Source organism: Papio anubis, chromosome 8 (genome assembly GCF_008728515.1).
Source record: "Papio anubis isolate 15944 chromosome 8, Panubis1.0, whole genome shotgun sequence".
Taxonomy (NCBI): Eukaryota; Metazoa; Chordata; class Mammalia; order Primates; family Cercopithecidae; genus Papio; species Papio anubis.
Window position 1 is genome coordinate 53,768,826 of NC_044983.1, and position 23,687 is coordinate 53,792,512.

Below are 23,687 nucleotides of genomic sequence, written 5' to 3' on the forward strand. Positions count from 1 at the left end.
GCTAATATTTGTGCAGGGAGATATTATTTTCCCAGCTATTGCTATGATGTGAAACAGAATCAGAAGTCTCGATAGATCTGTCCATGACTTGTCTCTTGTCCATGGGAAGAGCGTGTACTGGTCTGGTCTCAGAGGGTTACTACTAGAAGCCACAGTTGCTATTCCTCAATAGTCAAATAGATGTATATTAAATAATTATTTATTCTGGTAATGATATAAAAACAAATAATATATTTCCATGAATTCTCAGAATTTTCTTTAAAACCTGTAGTTATATAACGCTCAGGAATCTATACTGGCTTTCCCAAGTGTATTCACCCTACCCAGGATGTCATCATCTCAGCCAGCCTCATGCTGACCTCAGTAGCTTTGTGATCTTGAAATTGCTACTTCAAGTTCACCTCTCTTGAATCCCAGGCATTCTCTGCAAGGCTTCTTTTTCTGTACTCAAACACTGAAAGGAGAATTCCCTTCTTAATTACCTGAACAAGTTGGGGAGGATCTCCGCTGGCAACAAGGTGAGAGACCAAACCACGAGGTGAAGGTACAAGGGTTGAATAAGCGTCAACTATCAATGTGAGCGCTAGGCCCTGTTCCAAATGGGTGCCATGCAGAGATTCATTTAATCCTGATTTAATCATCCTAGGAGATGAATAATATTTTATCTCTTTTTGCAGATGAGGAAACTGAGACCAAGAGAATTTGAGTAGCTGCTGAAGGACATTCAGCTAGTTCCATAGAGTACTTAAACCCAGCAAGTTATCTCAGCCCCGTGTTGTGTTGACCTCTGATGAAAGGCAGCAAGGGAGATGGTCGTCACCGGAATCAGACCGCTAGAATTCTCGAGTGCTTTGGGGTCACCAGTCCTCTCTATTGGAAAGTTGTTTTTTTTTTTTTCTTAATTAGTAATTGAATCGCCATAAATTCTAGGCAAATCCACTTTCCTCAGAATGTGACTCATCTTGACTAACACTCTTTTCCAAAATATTTCATTGCTCCTCGGCTCATGCCCACCCCCATGCCCCACCCTGGCCAATTTCTTAAAGACTACTTTTCTGGCTCAATTTTCCTTTTCTTTAGAATGACAAAAAGTAATTCCTCTTCCATATACTTTGTCTAACTAAAAAATACTATTAATACACCATCTTCCCCAGATAACAAATTCTATACACAGCACAGGTGGACGTGAGCACACACATATGCACAGAGCACACATACACACACACACAGTCACACACACACACACACACATACACACACACACACAGTAGTCAAAAGCAGAGCCTGAGTCATTTTTTTTATTTTTTATTTTTTTATTTTTTTATTTTTTTGGAGACAGAATCTTGCTTTGTTACCCAGGCTGGAGTACAGTGACACGATCTCGGCTCACTGCAACCTCCACCTCCTAGGTTGAATCGATTCTCATGCCTCAGCCTCCCAAGCCTCCTCCCAAGTAGCTGGGACTACAGGCATGTGCCACCACGCCTCCTAATTTTTGTATTTTTAGTAGAGATGGGTTTTCACCATGTTGGCCATGCTGGTCTCGAACTCATGACGTCAGGTGATCTGCCCACCTTGGCCTCCCATAGTGCTGGGATTACAGCAGAGTCTTGACATATGTAAGAGCACCTTGGGACTTTTGCCCATCCCTGGCCTTTGTCTTCCAGACATCAACACGGTACAGCAGATGGCTAATGATACAGTGTGCCTTATTCTGGTGTTGAGAAATGTATTATGCTGAGTAGAACTTAGGCTAGGAAAAAACTTTATTATTCCTGATAAAAGGTAGTGTTAGCAGAGGTAGAATAGCATAGTGATGATAGCCTGGGATTTGGAAGTCAGAGAAAGGCCCAGATTGGAATCCTAGCTCAACCACTTGGAAGCAGTTCAAACTCTGGCCAGTTCGTTCACTTATTTAATAGGATATTTGTAAACTCTGTGTACCAGGACCTGTTCTAGGCCCGAGGAATGCAGAACACAAAACAAATCAAGACTGCTTAAATACTAGTATGGAAGACATACATACGTACATACATACATACATACATACATAAATGCCTGGTAACCAATTTGGCTGGACTTTTAAAATATATTCAGAAAACAACCAGTTTTCACCACTGCCATCATGGTTCCAACCCCTCGGATCATTGCAGTAGCCTGTTAACTGGTTCCTGCTTCTTTTTTTTTTTTTTTTATTCTTGTTTTTCTTTTTTTTTGAGACGGAGTCTCGCGCTGTGTCACCCAGGCTGGAGTGCAGTGGCGCGATCTCGGCTCACTGCAAGCTCCGCCTCCCAGGTTCAGGCCATTCTCCTGCCTCAGCCTCCGAGTAGCTGGGACCACAGGCGCCCGCCACCACGCCCGGCTAGTTTTTTGTATTTTTAGTAGAGACGGGGTTTCACCGTGTTAGCCAGGATGGTCTCGATCTCCTGACCTCATGATCCACCCGCCTCGGTCTCACAAAGTGCTGGGATTACAGGCTTGAGCCACCGCGCCCGGCTGGTTCCTGCTTCTATTCTTCCCTCCTGCAGTCTTTTCCCAACAGACCATTCAGAAAGCTCCCTCTAACCCATGAGTCTGAGCCCTCTCTCCCAGAGTCCCATTCTCCTTGAAGACAGCCATGGTCCTTGACAGGTTGTGTCCATTATCTCTCCACTCCTTCCTCCCATGCCAGCCACATCTGTCCTCCAGGCCTCTGCAGTTGTCTTTCCCCTAGCATCTCTGTGTTTACTCCTTTACCTCCTTCATAACTTTGTTACGATATCCCCTTTTCAATGAGGCTTTTCTTATTTGGCAGATAGATCAATGCCTGAATAAAGAAGGAGCTAACCCACCTATTTCATATACGAATATGCCAACCCTCATATTCAGACCAGATATATTTATTAATACTTTTAAATGTTCTGTAACGCATCTGTGGAATAAGCCTATTTTGAAGCTCTTGGGAGTCCTATTCCTCCCAGTCACTGAAACTTGAATGTGCCATGATAGCAAACCAAGACATTGTAAATGAATGAACATTCAGTTTCCAGGAAGAGATTTTAAAAAAAAAATTTTTTTAAAAAGACAAGTAAATTACCTTATTTGTTTTGTCCAGAATGTATTCCATTTAAGGCTTATAATTCTGAATTTTTGAGGCTGGAGAACAGATTGTAGAGCATCAGGAATGGTTTGTTAACTCAAAACCATTTCAAGCTTCTTAATGCGATGCACACAGCATTTGGGGGCTGCCTCCAGGAGTGTAAGCCTAGTGCTCCCTCAAGACCTAGAGAAAAGCAAGTGAGAAGGCGAGTGCATATCTCAGGATCTGACGGGACGGCTGAAAGCAAAGAGCCTCTATTGTGGCAAGTTTATTTTATAGCATTTTTATGCCACTCTGTCCAGAGTCCCTTAACCGGTGTGAGGGAAAAATCAGTATTAGGTAAACCAATTAGGGAATCTCAGTGAGGTATTTTTCTCTGAGTCTAATAAAGCAGAAGCTAGCTGAGCTCTACCTGAGAAGGTTGATGGGATTCGACGTGGTGCTTTCTTGATGGCAGCTGGACACAGATACAAAAACAGAGTACTTTGTTCTAATTTACACCCCAGTGGGATGATCCATGAACCAGTATTCGAGAAAAGAGCCAGAAGAAAATTCTGCAGAAAAAGCTTCAGAAACCTCAGCTTTGATACATAAGCACAGAGTGACAGAACTACTGCCAAAAGTGGGAATGGCAAATTTGGGGGAGGCCTTAACCTCTCAGCACCTCAATTTCTTCCTTGGCCACATGGTAGTCATGAGAAGCATCTATAGTGGAGCCAGCCCGCCTTGTTCAAACTCCAACTCCATCTCTCTCTAGCTAAGGTAGAACAAGGGTTTTCTTGGGTAAAGTATTGAACGCCTTAGCATCTTTAGACCTCATTTTCTTCATTTGTAGAATGAAGGGAAGTAATAGCCCCTGCTTCATAGAGTCATTGTAAGAGTTAATATGTTCATATTTGCAAAACGCGTTAGAGTGGTTCTGGCACATAGTAAGCACGGTCTGAGTGCTATTTTTATAATCATTATTATTATGTAGTATGTGTCTAATGAATATGTATATTAATAAACATAGTCTATAACCAGAAGGCATTTTTGCAATTTCTTTATTTAATTTGCATTAAACTTAATAGAGTGGAGACTTGGTTCTGTGTTAAACTCTTTCAGAAAACTAGCGGACTTTAAATACAGGATGGCATGTTTAAAACTTAAATTAAAAAGTATCTATCTTTGTAGATAATTATACAATACTGTCAAATCAGCTTCCAGAAAGTATCAAAAAGATTCTAGAGTTACATCTTGGGCTGTGAAAAAGATAAATCCTGTGTTCACAAATGTCATTAGCTTTAAGTTTAGCTTTAAGTTTTAAAAATGTTTACCCCATTGTCATTAATCTATTCATTAATAATAATGCTATTTCCATAATCTCAAGGGACCTAATTCAATATATTTCTTCTCTCATTTCTCCTCTCTCCACTGACCTTGTTCTGTGACATTGCTTTCCAGACATTTGATGAATGAGCATGGTGTGTCCTGGAAATGCCAATGCAGATTGATACAGCCAGGGATCAAGCCTCAGTCAAATCTCAAGAACCAAAAAACTTTGTAGATTTACTAACCATGAGAATAGCAAGTAGCCGCATTCCAGGACATTCAGATTTCACTCTTCCCATCCCAAAACAGGTTATCTTTTTTGAAGTGGGTAGGGGAGACCAAATTTCAGGTTGGGTCTGAGTGCTTACCAGAAGATTAGCAGTGGGAAGTTTCTTCAGTTTAATTTAAGTAGAAAGCTTAATTGCAAATGCTTACTTCTAGGGTGTGGTGGGGCATGGTACCTGGGGCTGAGCTGCTGCTGCTTCGAAAGTGGCTTCACTAAGAAGACTGTTTACCCTCAGTGCATTCACACTTTTAGTTACAAAGCAGCAGCACCTTGTAGCAGCATCAGTTGTGAGCATCTTCCAGGCCTCTTATGGGTTAAAAACTCCAAAAATCCCCTTTTGAAACCATAAAAGCACAGTTTGAAAAGTGCCTCATTCTTAGAGCTATAACTTCAGATGTTATTTTGGTACAGCCTGGGGAACACTGTTTCCCTGAAACAGATAGCAGTCCTCATAATGATAAGTTTAAAAAACCACTCGACCATATTCGTGCTGCTGGCCTTACAGTCTCATTTTTAGATTCTTGTTTTAACATTGCCTAGAGACGTTATTCTTACATATTACTTTAAACATTGAGAATTAAAATTATTCATGATTTTCTGAAGAAATGAGATAATGGCATCATTTAGAAACCAAAAAACAAACACTCTGAAAAGTACCTGTTCGTTTGTCCCTTACTGGAGGTGGCTGGACTGACATCCAGAATGGAGCCAACCCAAAGCAGGCAGCATTCCTGAAGAAAGGTCATGTGCATGCCCTCTCTTTTCTCCCCTCATAACTTATTTTCTCTTAATTTGAGTTTAGAGGGTAACCTAGTCAGTTTGAGCCACTGTAACAAAATACCCTGGTTTGGGTAATTTGTAAACAACAGAAGTTTATTTGCTCAGTTCTGAAGGCTGGAAAGTCCAAGTTCAAGGCACCAGCAGATTTGGTGTCTGGTGAGGGCTCCTTCCCCAGAGATAGCAACTTCTTGCTGCATCCTTGCATGGTGGAAGGGCCAAGCACACCCCCTCAAGCCTCCTATAAAAGGGCACTAATCCCATTCGTGAGACTGATGCCCTCCTGAGCTAATCACCACCTAAAGGCTACACTTTTTAATACTATTGCATTGGGGATTAGGTTTCAACATGTGAATTTTGTGGGGGACACAGTCAGACCGTACTAGGGGGAAATAGTGGTGTGTAAATTTCTCATTGTTACTGAAGATGTACCTTTCTAAATAATTTGGTTGTAACTGGCAAGGGTATTTATAGTCTTGTTGCAGTCACTGTAGGATATATCTAGACATCTCTGATAGCTTTAGGTCTTTCCACTGACCTGTCTGCAGAGATTCTTCAGGGTTGTACTCCTTCCCAGGCTGGTCTGTGGAAAGAGAGTAGGTGACCACGCTGCTTTTTGCAGTTCTTTGGTACTTACTGCACCCAGCATCCCGCTAAGTGCTCTGTGCAGGTTATCTCGTTCTACATCCTCAACAGTCTGGTAAGGTTGGTTGTTATCATTGCTCCTTTACTATTGAAAAGACCAAGACTCAGGTTTGGGTAAATAACCTGCTTCTGGGAAATGTAGCCAGTAAGCCACAGAGCCCAGGGCCAAGCCAAGGTCGGTCCGACTTCCAAATTCATACTTTTAGTCGACATTTGTACATCCCAGAATTGTGTCCTGGACTTGGTGACTCTGAGGACACCTTCCCCAAGGGCACATGGTTTCTGCCTAGAGTGAGGAAATATGAGCTACATGACTGGAGCATATTTTTAAAAGATAGGCAAACTATGTTTGCACATAAATATTTTATTATTGTTTCAAATACCTGGTCTACAGCATACGGTTTTCTTAATGAGATTGCTTTAGGAAACCGTCTTTATGTGGAAAGAGGGTTTTTCATCTTCCTGATCTAGCCCCCATCATATGAGTTACCCTGTAGACTGTGGCGTACTGAAGAATAATGGAGAATGTAGGAATAAGAGAATAACTCCACTAACAGCCATTATCTACTGGGAAAATTCCAGGCAGGGCACTTCAGGAAGTACCTCTGGTATTTCAACAGGTGATGAACATCTTTCTGTGTAATTTATTTTTGTGTTGGAACACGAACTTATGGATTGCTGGATCCCATCCCAGAAGTGGCTACCCCTCCACTGCAGATAAGAATAAGAGCTCCGAGGGTGGGACTGTCAGCCCATATTGTTGAGGTTTTGATTTATTACCCAAGAGTTGTGTTCTAAAGAATCCCTCATTTAAACTACATGTCTCTGGGATCCATGAAATTCCCAAGGTGAAGAAACGAGAATGGATGTAACTAGGCTAGATCGAAGACTGGGAGAATAGATGATAGTTATTGAAAAACCTGGCGGGGTTGGGGCTGGCATCAGAATCCCCAGAGGCCCGTTCCCTCCCACAGCCAACATCCAAGCAAGGTGGAGTATCCCCATAAGAAACGTGGGAGAAACTTGCCACTCCCCTTGAGTTACACCCTTTGTTCTTTCAGTCATTTCAATATTTGAATATAAAGGGATGCAAGGGTGAATAACAGACGCATTGATGTCCTCTGGAGCTTGCCTAGTTCCAGTGCAGGAGACAGAAAATAAATGTAGATTTTAGTCAGTGGCAAGTTCATGCAGAAAAATCAGCACTATAATAGGATGAGGATGAGCCTCCAGATGCTGTGTGGCTGCTAGGTCTGGGGAGGTGCCATGCAAATAGGGAAGCCAGAGGCCCATTGATCTGTGTTGTCCACACGCACCACTGTGGATGTAGCTTCAATGGTCTCACTGATAGAACAGCATAATAATGCTTTTGATGTATTCTCCTGTGGATCTCTGAAGTCTAGTAGAGGTCATCAAAGTAAAGAAAAGTATTTGGGTTTCAGTCCATCTTAGTTTCCGAGATTCCAAGCATCCGTATGAGAATGCTTCATTTAGTAAGTTTTGAATCTGTGAAATGTACTCTGTATGGAAAACCTGCAGCAATGTGTTAAAATCATTTTTCAATTTTCTTTCACCTTGAATTGCCCAAGGAATATGCCAGATGGCAGAAATTATGTAAAGTTGAGAGTCTGCTTAATTAGTTTGCTTTTTAAGTTAATTTTATTAAGACAATGTAATATAGCTACACATTCTGCATAGTGTCCTATAACCATGCCTCTTTGCTTATAGACAGAGTCCTCTTTTTATAACATTAATGACCTCCTTTTTGTATTTTGCCTTACTTTCTAATATACCTGGCGTCAGATTATTTTCCCAGATGTTCCAGCATTTCTGCCATATGCCTTTGAATAATATTTCACGTGTGCTCATGCAGACCTCTTTCCTGGATCTCTATTCCAGGGTCATTTGAGGTCCGGTTGCTCTCTAACCTGCTCCAACAGCTGCTGTGCTGACTTCTCATCAACAGAATGTGGGAATTGCCTTTGGCTGCCCTTCTGGATGGAATCCCCTCTTTTCTTGGATCTCATCTTTTCCTTTGTAGGTTTATTTTCTCACCTTACTGAAGCACACCCTCTGTAAGCCTCCTAAGTAAAGGGGCCTGGAAGGTATATTTTTGAATGTCTGCATATCTACAAGTATCCTTATTCTATCCTTCTGCTTGAAGAAGGATTCTCTGAGCATAAAATGTAGATTAATAATTATTATCTCAAAAACAATTTCCCTCAATTTTGAAGATATTACATGCTGTTTTTAAGTACAGCACCATTTTGATTCCTGAATGTGCCCTGATTTTTCTCTAGAAGCTTTTTAAGGTCCTCTCTTTGTCCCTGGTGCTCTGGAATTTTACAGAAACTTTCCTTACTGTGGATTTTTTGTTTCTTTATTCTCCAGATATTCCAGCCTTGGAAGTACTTGTATCCCTTCATCTGACTAACTTTTAATATTATTTATTAAACAATTTATCCCCTTCAATATCTTCTATTCCCCTTGCTTATAATTGTTATTACTTGCTTACTGCACCTGCTGGGATGGATCTTCTAATTTTTATTATCTTTTCTTTCCTATTTCCTAACTTTTGTCATTTTACTTTCTAGGACACTTCCTTGATATTTCTTCAAGCCCACCTATTAAATCTTTACATTTTAATTACATATTTAATTTCCAAAGCTTATTTTTGCCTTTTTCTGTTGTTGGGTTTTTTTTTTTTAAGTGCATTTGCTTTTTATTTTAGGGCTGCACTAACTTCACTTTTTTCTGTATTTCATTTCCTAGGCCTTTTGAAGTTCTCTGCAAATGTCCTTTGCATATCTTGTTTTCCTTCAGGTCGCTTTTGTTCTGTTTGATTATTTGAATAGTCTCTGCCTTTCATGTTAGAGGTTTGGCTGCCCATTACCACTTAAAAGGGAGTGCCTAAAACTCAGAGCAGAATCTCAGTGTGGAGGTAGGAGTTGCTGATGATGGAGTGTGCTGTATGAAATCACATGCAGAGCTGACTTTCTCCAAATTAGAACCCCTAACTTCAGCAGGCGTCTCCCCCAGATCATACCTTCCTTGGGCTGATCAGTTTCTTCAGAGGGAAAAATAATTCCTTTCCGGAAAGCGTCCTGTGTCCTGCTCCTTGCCTTATAAGAGCTCAGCAGAGAGGGGAGCTAAAGGTCCCACCCTCTGAAGGCTCCCTTTACCCTAGTCCTCCTGCTGTCAAACTGCTCCCGCCCGCCAAGGACCCCCTGGGTGCTGGCAGAGGTGGCAGGTGGTGTGGGGGCTTGCCTCACTGCCATTTTAGGGTGGGGTTTCAGGAGCCCACTACTGCTCTATTTGGTGCTGCACAGGCTTTGTCTTTTCAACTTTGTTTCTGAGCCCACACTCTTGGCCTCACCTGCCCTCAGGTCCTGCTCTTTGGGGAGTCATGCCAGGCAAATGCACTCACTTCTCCCTGGGATCTTCCCCAGACACTTTGAATGATTGCCACTGTCCTGTGAGGTTAGTTCCAACTCATCTGTACACTTTGTGTCTCTCTTGTCCTTTCTGCTCTGTTTATTATTTTCATTTTAACAGATATTTGGGAATAAAAAGAGATAAACCAAATAAATCTTGCTACCATTTTGAACCAAAAGTAACATTAAGGCTACTTTTTAATCACTCATTTCGTATAATTTCACATTATTTAAATGATAGCAGTCAGACTATTTATCTAATATTCTGTGTATGATGCTATAATCTTTAGAACCCATTGTGCAGAAAATGCTAAATTCTGTAGACATGAACATGATACGGTAAAGATTTTATACAGATAGTAATTATAAATTATTTGATTAAGCATGACTTCTCCTTTATAAATACTCATCGAGAAAAAATCTGTCAGCTATGCCAGACTTGTTTTCATAGCTGTCGTGATTTAGATTCTGAGGTACACTTTCCTGCTGCACACACTTCTTTGGAAGACAGAATAAAAGCAGATTTCTGAGTTAATTAAGAGTGTTTGTGACAGGGATTTGATTTTGTTCTATTTATATAGAAAATGTGTTTTTCGGATCCTTTACAAATGCAGAGGATAAGATATCCATGTAGGACAAAGGTCTTCTTATATCTCTGCCAGCCCACTTTACCCTGTTTCTCTTTTACCTGTTTCTGTTTCTGATTATTTAATAAAAGTGTCAACCTAGTGAAGGAGACAAAGTGGAAGGCCAGGTTCCCCATTAACATCTTACTGTTCAACAGGGTGGATTAGGATTGGCCTCTATTTTACTGATTAGAGGCCTCATATACTGGCAGAACATTCAGTACTGGATTCGTTGGGTTAGTCAGTCAGCCCCCAGTAAAATGATTTGTACTAGAGGGAGCTCTTCATGTCCCTAATGACAATGAAATTGTGAAACCCTCAGCTTCTCTGATAACAAAGCACAGCAGAGCATTGCTAAGAGGAGTTCCAGTGGATCAATTCTTGGGTTGCTCTCTCTGCGAGAAATGCTTCCATCTCAAAGCCAAACCGATGGAACAGCCTAGTTACAAGTAGAGATTGGGATTTCATATGACGCTGCACAGGCAACATTTTTCACTTGAGCTTTTCGTTATCCCTGAAATGCTGTCATAACCCATACTCTAGTGATGTATGTGAAGAGAGGTGGAAGGTAGGAAGGCGCATCCTAAATACGCCTGATGCATTTTGGGGAGATGCTATGGGATGAGAAAGCCACCCTGTCTGCATCACTGATACTAGAACTGACTTGCATATTTAGCTGGAACTTAAACTTGGAAGCATAGGTTGTTTTCATAACTTTTCCCATCACTCTACACACATCTCTATTAAAATGGTCACTTAAAATGTAGAATTTATGAAGGAGACTTAGGAAATGTCAAATATGGTATTTCTGACTCTAGTTCTTCTAAATAGATTAGATGATAATGAGGAATTTTTAAAGAAAAATGATTCTTTTTATGTTTGGTAGACCGAAACATCAACTCTGCCCCAAATCCTTGTTCTTCGGTGCTAATTTTTTTTAAATCTCTTATCAAAATATAACTTTGAAAGCACTTCAGTTTACAGTAAGAAATCACTGAAATCTAGAATTGTTCTGCTTAGATTATTATAATTTGTACATGAAAATATTATTGAGGCCAGGTGCAGTGGCTTATGCCTGTAATCCCAGCACTTTGGGAAGCCAGGGCAGGTGGATCAGCTTGAACCCAGGAGTTCGAGACCAGCCTGGGCAATGTGGCAAGACCCTTCTCCTCAAAAGATATAAAAATTAGCTGGGCGTGGTGGCGCATACCTGTAGCCCCAGCTACTCAAGGGGCTAAGGTGGATGGATCACTTGTTCCTGGGAAGTTGAGACTGCAGTGAGCTCTGGTCTCGCCACTGCACTCCAGCCTGGGTGGCAGAGAAAGAAAAAATATATATATTATTGAGAAACTCTTTCAAAGAACACTAGTAATGTGTTAAATTTATTTTGTTTCTTATCTCATCTTCTCAATGTAGCTTCAATTTAGCATCCTCATAGACATGAATCATTTCATATGATTGTGATTTATTGCCTTCGGTACTATTTAAAAACTTTTTAATCCATGGCATAGTCTGAACCATAATAATGGAAAAAGACTTTTTGTTCAAAAAGAGACTTAATTTTAAAATTTTGGAACAATTTAGGACACAGTCTCATTTTTCTGATTTTTAGTCCAAAGTTTGACCCTAGGTTATTTTCTCAATATTAAAATATGAGAAATGTGAGAGCCTGTTTCTCCATATAAAATATCTTAGGACCTGAGAAACATGTCAACTTACATTATAATTTTAACCTCTTGTTATTTTTAAAAATCATAATTGTTCCTTTATTTGGGAAGCAGATTATGGATCTCTCTCTCTTCCCCCAGTTGTTTTCTTTAAACTTTTATCCTTTGAAATTATAGATTCACAGGAAGTTGCAAAGATGGTAGAAGTTTCGTGTGTCACCCAGTACCCTCCCATGGCTATGTCTTATATAATTATAGTACAGTATGAAACCAGGAAGTTGAGCTTGTGTGTATAGTTCATTTTATCACTTGCATAGATTTATGTAACCACCACCACAATCAAGATCCTATTCTGTATCACAGAGATCTTGTGCTTTACAAGCACCCTCATAACTCCTCATCCTTATCTCCTGAAAACCACTAAATCTGTTCTCCATCTCTCTAATTTTGAGAATGTTATATACATGCAGTATGTGACTGTATGACACTGGCTTTTTTTCATGTGACTGTTCTTCAGACACATTCCCGTCATTGCATGCCCCAATAGTTCGTTCCTTTTCATTGCTGAGTACCAGCCATTGTATGGATATACCATAGTTTAGTTAACCATTTGCCCATTAAGAGGCATTTTGGTTGCTTCTAGTTTGGAGCCATTACAAGTAAAGCTGCTCTGAACAATTGTGTATAGTTTTTATGTGGATATAATAATATATACTCTGGAATAAATGCCCAGGAGTGCACTTGCTGGGTTCTATGGTAAGCGTATGTTTAGTTTTTTAAGAAACCGCCCAGCTATTTACCAGGGTGTCTCTAGACTCTTACATTCCCACTATCAAGGCATAAAAAGATAGAATTTCTCTGTATTCTTGCCAGCATTTATTGGGTGGTGCCTCTTTCTCGTTCTCTCGTTTTTACCTTACTTGTTCTAACAAGTGTGTAGTGATAGCTCATTCATGGCTAGTGATAGATTTTAATGTCTTATAATATTGATATCTTTTCATATGTTTATTTGCCCTTTATATGCCCTCTTTGTTAAAATGTCTTTTGCCCATTTTCCAATTGGATTGTTTGGTTTTTTAAAGTTGAGTTCTGAGAACTCTTTATATGTTCTAGATATCGGTCCTTTGTCAGATACATATCATGCAAATATTTTCCCCAGTCTGTTGCCTATCTTTTCATCCTTTTAACAGAGCCCTTCACAGATAAAAGGTTTTGTAATTCTGATCAGTCAAATTTATCAGTTTTCTTTCATGGATCACTCTTTCGATGTCATATCAAAGTACCCTTCATCAAGCCACAAGTCCTAAAGATTTTCTTCTTTGTTGTTTCCTAACAACATTTTTTATTTTACAGTTGACTCTATGATTTTGAGTTAATTTTTGTATAAGGTATGAGGTAAAAAGTATGAGGTCAACGTTTATATTTTTGCCTATGGATATCCAGTTGCTCCAGCACCATTTGTTGAAAAGTCTAGTCCTTTTTCTTTGAATTGCTTTTGCACCTTTGTCAAAAATCACTTGGCTTAACTTGTGTGGGGCTCTTTCTGAGTTATCTGTTGTGCTCCATTGATCTGTGTGTCTGTCCCTCCGTCATACCACTGTCTTGATTACTGTAACTAGATAATGTCTTGAAATTGAGTACACTGATTCCTCATTCTTTATTCTTTTATCTCAGAACTGTTTTAGCTATTGTAGTCCTTTGCCTTTCCATATAAATTTTAGAATAATCTTGTGTAAGCTTGCAAATAACTGGTGAGAGGTTTTGCTTGATATTCACTCTTCCTTCTCCCTCATTTTCATCTAGCCAACTTTTCTTATACCTGCTTCTTCTTTGTTGTCTATCTTGTCTTATATGATTGTCTACATAGAAAATCTCGAATAATCTACCCAAAAATGTAAATTAAAAGCTCTAGAACCAAAAGGTGAGTTCAGCAAGGTCTCAGAATATAAGATCAACAGACAAAAGTCAATTGTATTTCTCACTAGTGATAAGTATGTGGAAACTCATGTTAAAAATACTATACCATTTACGTTGGCTCAAAAAATGTAATACTTAAAAATCTAATAAAACACATATAGAACGTATATGCTGAAACCTACAAAATACTGATGAAAAAAATGAAAAGTCTAATTAAATGGAGAGGTAGATCCCATTTAAGGACAAGAAGACTCAACCTAGTGAAGATGTCAGATTTCCTCAAAGTAAACAGGTTTAACGCAGTACTTCTCAAAATTCCATAAAGGATTTTTGAGATTCTCTTTTAATGCATTTCATTTTTACGAGAACATCTAGAATTTGCATGTGTTTGGATGGATTGACCAGGGAGGTGATTTTGTCACAATACACAAGTACTGTCAGTATGTCCAATTAAAAATAACCCTTTTACTGTAAAAATATAGTTCACACCTTCTGTATGACAGGCCCTGTGCTCAGTGCCTTCCAGCCTTTGCATCATATCACCTTCACCAGCACCCTATGAGGAAGGTGCTGTTATTATCCCATTTAACACATGAGAAAAGGGAAGCACGCAGATGGAATTCTCTTGTCCAGAGTCACAGAGCTAGAAGACAGGGAAGCAGGATTCAGACTAGACCAACATGAGTCCTGCGTCTGCTCTGCATGCAGTGTTCCGTGGCCTCCCTGAGGCCCATTAGGGGTCTTGGGGCCTTCTTTGGTTTCATCAGGGTACTCACGTCAAGTCCAGAGAATCCTACTTTTTGAAAAATCACTGTAATCCTTACATCATTTCCCTCACTAGCACCCTGTGAGCCCCTGTTTTGAGTTTCCCCAGTCTACTATAGGATTTCAGTTTCCGTTAAACAGCTGAACCCAAGGATTATTTAAATTGTCCAGCCATAAGGAAACATTTGATAGATACTTTTCAGGAAAAAAAATTCACTGTGTTTTGAGAGTGTTGATTAAAAGAGTCCTTCTCATCTGTCAGAGAAGAATGGCTGTGTAAGTATTTGTCTTTTGCCCTGCAAGTGGGGGAAATGGATTTGGGGATGACACATCACTTTTCTGAGGTGTCAGAAGAAGTAGGTCACATTATGCTATTGATCATAATGTTTGAAAAAGCTGGCATTGAAAAATGAGAAATTGCATTTTGAATAGTTCTTTGTCAAAGACTAGAAATATTTTCTGAGACAAACAATAAGTTTTATAAATTTTTTCTTTTTTTCCATCATCTCCCTAGGATAACTTTTCTTTTGTGGTCAGTTTTAGCCTGCTAAAAGGAGTCACTGGCTCTTCATAGATGTATTGGCTGCGTTTATTGAAATGTCTTTCAGGAAAGCTTTACCTCCTGAGTTCTAGAAACAACATTGGGAGTGATCCAGAATGCCTTACTAAGTAAAATAGATGAACGTTTAAAAGCCTCTGTCTATCTTTAGAGCTATCAAACAATAGAGAAACATTCAATATCTTCCCTTTAGTAGTCAGTAAGAAAGAAGAGTGTTGCAAAAGAGTTCGATCCCCTCTAGGCTAATGGAAGGGAACCACCTGAGTCAGAGAACTGGTCTGGAGAGACAGGCATTACACCCAGTGGTCTCTGATAGCATCTCAGCCCTGAGCCAGTGGCCTCAGGGGTACTATGTCCCAACTGGAGGATTAACGAAGTGATTACTTAACTGTAATTGCTGGCTAAATGTCTTCCAAAGAATATCATAATCTCAGAAATAAGCTGACACATTACATGCAAATATAACACGACCTTTTAGCACAGTTTATTGCAGAACCATCCAACTCTTGTTAACATTAGAAGCTGCCTCTGTTCTTCAGTCAGCCCACTTCGGGGCCCCTGTTGGTAATATTTTAGCCCAATGAATGGCTCCTGTCAGTGGTTCCCTTGGCCTGGAGGAAGGGAAGGCGCTGCTGGAGGCACTGTACACGTTCTGTACCCTCTCATACATGCTGTATGAGAAGTATGTGAGGCTTGAGGCTCAGGGCCATAAAGGATTTGAGGGATCAACCCTGGCACAGATCGCAGCTACTAGAACAGGGAGGCACAAAAGGCTGACAGCTTACCAAGGCAGAACCATGCCCATGCAGGGTCACCGGTGCCCATGGCTGAAGGGATGCCCTGCATCCTGCTCCTTCTTTCTTCCTCTCTTACTTTTTTCATCCAGTCTCCTTAAACCTCCCTCTTCTTTACTGTCTTTTTTTTCTTAGATTTAATCTACTTATCAAAAACATTCTTGTCACTTTCTTAATATATTGCAATGATTTTTTGATGCTTAAATTCTCATTACAGTTTATCTTTAAAATTCTACCTTCATGTTCTGTCTTCATGTTCCTTTCTTCTTGCTTTGAAAATAGAAGTTTCAAAGAAACGTAGAACCTGTTAGAAAGGAACTTGACATTCACCTGCCTCCTCCTTCCACCCATTATAGGAATTCCCTCTAAAAGTTCTTGGGCAGATGGTAAGTCTACCTCTGCATGAAGCATTCCTGGGATAAAAAGCTAGCACTTCTTTAAAAAGCAATGAATTCTAGTTTTGGGCATTTGAATTGTTCAAAAATTCTTCCTTCTATTAACCTGCAAATTGCCTTTATAGTCTATGATGTTCATCTGATAATGTTTTCTCCAGTTCATTAAAAAAAACAGTAGCTAACATATATTGCCCCCCTCTACTATCACGAACCCTAATATCAGCCACATGGCACAGCTAAGGAACCTAAAGTTAGAGAGACAATTCTTCAAGGTCATGCGGTGGTAAATGGGGGAGGAGACTCACATGTTCTGACCCTAGAACCTAGAACCTATGGCCACACCAGCCTCTCCTCCTTATAGGCACAGTTTACATTTTCCCTTAGAATCCAACCATAGAATCTCCCCCATCTCTACTCTAAATCGTGTAATCTGTTTTGTGGAATGTATGTGAATGCCTAAGCATGCCACAAAAACAGGGAATTGTGTCTCTTCCATTCATGTCAATACCTCCAGCACTAGTAACAATGCCCGGCATGAGTATCAATTGAATGATTGAATCCCTTCCTTAGCTATTATATTGCTCTATGAATTCTTAGCTATTTTCTCCTAGGATCTCTAATTCCCTGTTGATAAACTTTAAATTCACAGAAGCAGTAGTTTCTTCCTGTGTTTTACAGATGATGAAATTATCACTCATCAGATGATTTGCTTTTGGCAGATGTCTAGAAAATGGAGAGTTTCAGAGACCTGTCCCTATTAGGTTTTGCCTCCGTGAACACGAGGCCGTTGTTTACACACCAGCGTCTAAGAACATTCCCACAACAGTATCACTGTCTTCCTTTTCGTGCTCTCTACCCTGTGCCTACCCTCAGCCTCCGACAGCAATCCATATAGGCACAGGCCCCAACCCACAAAAGCTCTCTTCTACTGCCACTCCTTTAGAGCCCTTATTATTTAAAAAGGCCTTCTCCTCCAATGCCACTGACCAGTTAAGAAAAATCCCATACCACCTCCTGACACCTATACGTCATTATTCTCTGGATTAAAGTTTTTGGTCACATTTTTATCCCCCTGTTCTCAGTGGATTAGTGTAAAGTCTTTCCTGTATAACATGCATTTTTCTTTCTGTTGTGTCATTCCCAATATGCTGCCTTTTTTTTTTTTCTCTCTCTCTCTCTCTGTTGCCCTGGTGGAGTGCAGTGGCATAATCATAGCTTACTGCAGCCTCGAACCCCTGGCCTCAAGCATTCCTCCTGCCTCACCCTCCCCATTCACTGGGATTCCAGGCATGAGCCACTGCTCCCAGCCCATGCTACTATTTTTAACCATTGGAAAATAAATATCCTCTCTTGATTCTGCTTACCAACCTCTAGCTATTACCTCCTCTCCAAACTCCTGAAACAAGCCACCCATATCACTGTCTCCTGTTTTATTTTTCCCATATCTCCTGAAAGGCTGCCAATCACTTTACCAGAACCCTTCTTATCTAAGTCAACAGTAATTTCCACCTTAGTAAATCCTTGCTCTGCTTTTCTTTTCAGCACCTATGCTTGTCATACTACATACTATATTGATCGATCGATTGATTGATTGATTGCCATATATGTGAGCTCCACATAATGTTTGTTTTGTTCACTGCCTGGCACATTTGTAGATGCTCAGTAAACACTTGCTGAATGAACAAATACTCTAGTCGGGGTGTCCTGCCTTCTAGCTCTTCAGCCTGTATAAAGTTGATTAAGCAGATCCCCTTTGAATTGGTTCCCTTGAGGGCAGAGCTTGGGGGAAGTTGCATTGCGTTGGTCTGCATGGTTGAAGGATCCGTCCCCAGAGATGGGCTCAGGCTTCACCAGGATAGGCTGATTTTTATCTAACCAGGTCATGACTAGACTGTTAGTTTTCTATTGCGCAGAATATATTCTAATTTCCTTAGAAAGGTATTAGAATACTTATTTGCCACGAAGGAGGGTGTCGCCACATTTTGAGAGCCCCTTGGAGAATCTCACCAAACAAAGAGCTTTTATTGTCACTGCCTCATATTGGATTCATTGGGCCTGTTTTTTATATTTTATGAATGCCTCTCCTCACAAAGTTTTCACATCATCTTCCTGCCTCTCACTCCCTCTCACTGATGTATCCTCCGGCACAGCAAGTACTCCTAACCGCGGCTTCTGCCTGTAGTAGGTACACACTCTCCCACCGTAGCAGGAAGGAGTTTTGCTGTGAAAGCAGCCTGGGGCTTGGCGTGGTACAGGCTGGGGTCGGTGAGGGGGGCGCTGGCCAGTATTTTTTCCTTTTTTCCGTCCTGGCTGATGTTCAGGTCTGCCCCTCTTCAGTCCTTGTGGCCACAGCTGTTTCCATGACCGTCCAGAGCAGTCTTAGGGCACAGGCTTAGAATACAGATGGCCCTGAGGTGGACAGTAGCTCCTTCAGCTCACTGACTGCAGGCAAATCACTGAAACCCTCCGTGTCTCCACTTCCCCATCTGTCAAGTGGGAGAATGACAGGTGCTGGGCAGGGCAGGTAAATAGAAGACATCCACCCTGCCTGGCATGAGGTCCGGCGGGTGACAGGCAGCCAACAAATGATTGCTGCTGTGTTCCTCTTCTTACATTGAAGATGCCTGTGCCCAGAATCAAAAGCTTAAGAGATCATGAGGCACCAGACATCAGCAACTACCTTTTACTGCAGCAAAATTATGCTCGCTCTTGTGAAAACACAGGAGAAAACTTCCTTTCCCAGTCAACAACAACAAAGCTAGAGACTGAGAATAAAAGAACCATTTCTAAAAGCCAACTCCCTTTTTCACTTTGGGGAGTTATTTTTCTGTAGTAAACAGGAATGAGAAGCTTAAATGTTAATCAAGATAGAAGCAGGTGATATCATTTTAACATGAAAGCATGATGGAATCGTGTAAAAAAAGGTACATTTTATTTTAATGTACATTGAAGGCAGAATTTTCATATCTAATGAAAGATGTATTTTGCCCATTCAACAATGTCTGTAATTTTTTAGCATATTGATCAGATTACTTTTAATGATGGTTTTAGATTATTATAATCCTTAGAGAGCCCCTTAAGTGAGCTCGATTTTGTTTTTTTTTCTTTTTGATAGCAGGCGCGAGTCGGGAGACCAGTAAGTGAACAAAGCCATTTTCATAACACATTAGGTGAGGTTTTTAGATTTGTATTCTTTTATCTCGGGGCAAAGGCAAATCCTGAACTAAGCACATGTCACACGAGAATCTCTACAAGAGATTCCAAACTCTGCTGTCCTCCAGTACCTGCTGTGCTGGGCAGGCAGGAGCCAGGCAGCTGCCCTCAGGTGTCCCATCCTTCGGGGAGGAGGGTCATTACCACCACTCACCATTCGGGAATGAGGACCATAAGGCAAGAGCCCAGGAGGAAGGATGGGACTCAGAATGAGAGGTCAGAAAAGGCTTCCCTGTAGTTTTGTTGACTCTTTTTTCAGCTTGGAAGACTCAAGGAGGGCAGTGGATTCCAGGAGAGAGCGCAGAATGTGGAGGCAGGTATCAGAGAGCCTGGGAAGGAGGAGGGCGTCTTGGTCGAAGGAGGCTGGATAGAGGGGACAGAGCCTGTGGTCACAGACCTGCATCCCCCTGATACCAGTCTCTCCTCTCCCTCCTAAGGCAGTGCCTACCTTCAGGCACAGCTGGACCCAACCTAGCTCTGCCCAGTGGAGCCCAAGCCTGCTACTTTCCTTTGAAGGAGCTTCACGGCAGAGCTGAACTGGGCCTGGGCAAGGTGGATGAACTTATTAGTCATTGCTGAGCTTCCTGTCACTTGAACCCAAAAATAATACTTCAAGTGCAAATTGTGATGAAGCCTTACCTTTAGCATTCTAGGCTTGAAAATATAATTTTATGTAAGATATGTTAAGTGCTGGAAAGATGAAAATATGTGCTGCAAGAAATAGGTGTCTATAGTCTTACATGTCTTATTTTGAAGATTATTTATCCCACAGTTCAGTCTGAATCCATAGAAGTGAAAAATAAAACTGTTCTTTTCAGAATATACTTAAGGCAAAGAACTAGTCGTTCTAACAACTGCTATACAAAGAACTCTTCAAGAGATGGAAAATAATTCTAGGTGTTTCTTGACAAATGAGATCAACAATATTCACTATTTTTTTAAGTGAACTTACTGGTTCTGCTGTAAAATTCTACCTTGTATTCACTTCCTTTTGCCCCTTATTTGTGCTCTAAGCACAATTCAGTGCTAAAGTGTTTCTTCGGTTGTGAATAAACAGTCTCCGTGTATTTGCTTTCTATTGCACCATAATCTCTAATCAAAAGGAGGTACTTGGAGTATCATTTCAAATATATATACATTCCCAACTTCACTTCCCAAGATTTTATCTGACATTTTCACTGGGCCTTTACAATATGAAAGAGTGTGCTAGATATTCTACTGAATGCTTAACATTTTAGTTCAGCTCCGTGAACGTTTGAATTAATGCCTACTATGTGTATAGCTGAGAGCTTTAGTAAAAATAGCAGTAAAATTAAGTGATCTCTGCTCTTCATATGTTCTGTGCAGTAAGATAGAATGAAACCAGTCTTACATTACTGTTCTTTTTCAAATCTTTCATTAGTTTCATCAAAGTTCAGCCAACTTTGATAGATCCACAGTCAGTAGCATAAAGAAGGAAAATTTAAAATGAACAGAACTCAATTTATAAATGTTTTACCTTCTCTTTTGTGCATTTAAGCTGTTAACAAGTAGCATGGTTATTTGATTTAACAAAAAAATCAAGGGTTTTTTTTCCTCCTTCACCCTCTGGAGGAAGCTGGTATGAATACTAAACAGTGAATGGCCAAAAGAGTAGATTTTCAGAAGTAAAATATAATTAGTGTGGGTGCCTGAGCCATATTACTTTAATAGAAAGCATTTAAAAATACATTTGATGCTTCATACGTATCTCTTTAACAGCTGAAGCTACAATGTGACAAGGTGGGGTAAGCCAAACCATCCTTGTACCCACTTTGATATGAAGCCCTCGCCCCTCCGTAGCTGAACATCTTAGACAACCTCTTTAATGTCTCTGGACATCAGTTTCCTCATCTGTAAAATGGGGATAACAACACTTGGTTTGGAGATATTTGCAGGATGGAACTTAAAAATGTGTGAAAGGCATTATTACAGCACAACATATGTGCCTAATAAGAAATGGTCATTACTAACGGGGCATTATTTCAGTTCCGGGGACATTGTATGTGCTTAATAAGAAGCGGTCATTACTAACAGGTAATTTTTTAACATAATTTATGTAGCAATTTATCTAATACACTCACAGAGGAATTCCCCCAAAATACTGCTTTTTCTCCCTTCAAGTTTAAATGTTTCATAATTTTATTATAACACATTTTATTTAAGAGTAAATATCATCTTCTGCCCTAAGGCTGTTTACTATAAATTACAATTTTTTTCAAAAATAAATGTTCTGTGTATATTGGCACAGTAAACTTTCTTATCATTTGTGCTAGATTCACCCTAGAGTACAAGTTTACACAGCTAAAGGAGAAAGCAATAACATGCAAAGTGCAGACTCTTAAAATCAACCTTGGTAGAAGCACTGGGCACGGCTCCCCAGATCCACACCACCCTGGGTTCTGGTCTGGGCTCTCTCTGCTGCTCACCAGCACTCACCCTCTCCTCTATGCAAGGGGATCAGACCGCCTGTTAAGGAGGCTGCCTGAGATGAGGTGTGGGAACTCACAGCACAAAGACTTATGAACTGCAGGAGTTACTACCAGACTTTATAATCACCGAGTTAGTTGAGTTGTTATTACTGCTGCTGGAAGTTGTGCCTGGTTCACCCAAAATGGGGACCCCGCTAACTCTCAGACTCACAGTAGCCAGCGAGTCTTTTTTTATTTTTTTTATTTTTTTGAGACGGAGTTTAGCTCTGTCTCCAGGCTGGAGTTCAGTAGCGTGATCTCGGCTTACTGCAACCTCTGTCTCCCAGGCTCAAGCAATTTTCCTGCCTCAGCCTTCCGAGTAGCTGGGATTACAGGCACATGCTGCCACGCCCAGCTAATTTTTGTGTTTTTAGGGGGTTTCACCGTGTTGGTCAGGATGGTCTCGGTCTCCTGACCTCGTGATCCGCCCACCTTGGCCTCCCAAAGTGCTGGGATTACAGGTGTGAGCCACCACACCTGGCCCACCAAGTCTTATAAACTCTGTGACTCGAGTAGACTAGTCTGTAAAAAAATGACAGTGATCCCTTGAACTCCACATTCATTTAATATTTGGTCATGGCCTCATACATTGTCACAACTGAATATGAAGCCGCATAAAGCTCTCCACAAGAGAGGAAACGCTGGCAGAAAGGGGATCATTTTATGTTTGTTTGGATAGGGCAGGCATTCTTATTATATTTGCATAAAGGAATTCTAGTAGCCCTGCTTTTTAATTACTTATAGTAATTTTCATCAAGCAAGTCTATATTTCCAAGTGATTCTTGGCACTGGTTATGCACAGCATTGATTTCTGTAATCCCAGGTAAAAGGCAAGGCTCCCCCTCACTGATACAAGTTGGGGGCCCGCTTACAATAGCACATTCCTTACCTTAGGCCAAGGAAGAATGTTGAACTAGAAATGTGAAATTTTTTTCTGACTCTCTGTTTCGTTATAGTTGTCTTAAATAAGAGGAAAACATTTTAAAAGAAACGTCTAACATTTTTGTTAATCGCTTTACTTACAAATGAAAATGAAGCATGTGGATGACTTCTCTAAATGACCTTGGAGAATGACATTAAAGTAAAGAATCCATCATGGATTGAGATTTGACCTGCTATTTTTCTCCTACTACCAGATTTCATTTGTAATAATGGCTTTATTGTTTACTCTAGCCTGTTTCACTCATGTAACTGTTTGCTTTGAAATTTGAAACCACATATTTTCTCTGTAACTCAAATAAAAATGGGGTCATACAAGTGACCTTTTAGCCAGAAACTGCACGGTCAGTCCTCTTTGACAGAAATAGCACAGGCTCTATCACTTGAGAGTAATGGAATCATTTTAAGACAAAAGATCATTCACTTACCATAAAGCTTGAAATCTAATGATGGTGATTATCAGTGCCAAGCTGCAGACACTGGGGACAGCATTTAATAATAGCTTACATTGGCCAGGCACGGTGGCTTATGCCTGTAATCCCAGCACTTTGGGAGGCCGAGGCAGGTGGATCACCTTAGGTCAGGAGTTTGAGACCAGCCTGGCCAACACGGTAAAACCCCGTCTCTACTAAAAATACCAAAAATTAGCCAGGCATAGTGGCAGGCGCCTGTAATCGCAGCTACTCAGGAGGCTGAGACAGGAGAATCTCTTGAACCCAGGAGACAGAGGTTGCAGTAAGCCGAGATTGAGCCATTGCACTCCAGCCTGGGCAATACAGTGAGACTCCGTC

General features: G+C 40.6%; 1 protein-coding gene across 5 annotated transcripts in view; it reads left to right on the forward strand.

Annotated features, from left to right (window-relative positions):
- Positions 1-23,687, forward strand: part of FAM110B (family with sequence similarity 110 member B) — a 152,856-nt gene that overhangs the window by 116,997 nt on the left and 12,172 nt on the right. Inside the window, exon 1 of one of the 5 annotated variants that reach the window (XM_009213073.4) lies at positions 17,522-21,523. The exons of the other annotated variants lie outside the window; for them this stretch is intronic. The gene's annotated coding sequence lies outside the window, so the exon portion shown is untranslated. Of the gene's footprint in view, positions 1-17,521; positions 21,524-23,687 lie in introns of those variants that run through there. 5 annotated transcript variants of the gene reach the window in all.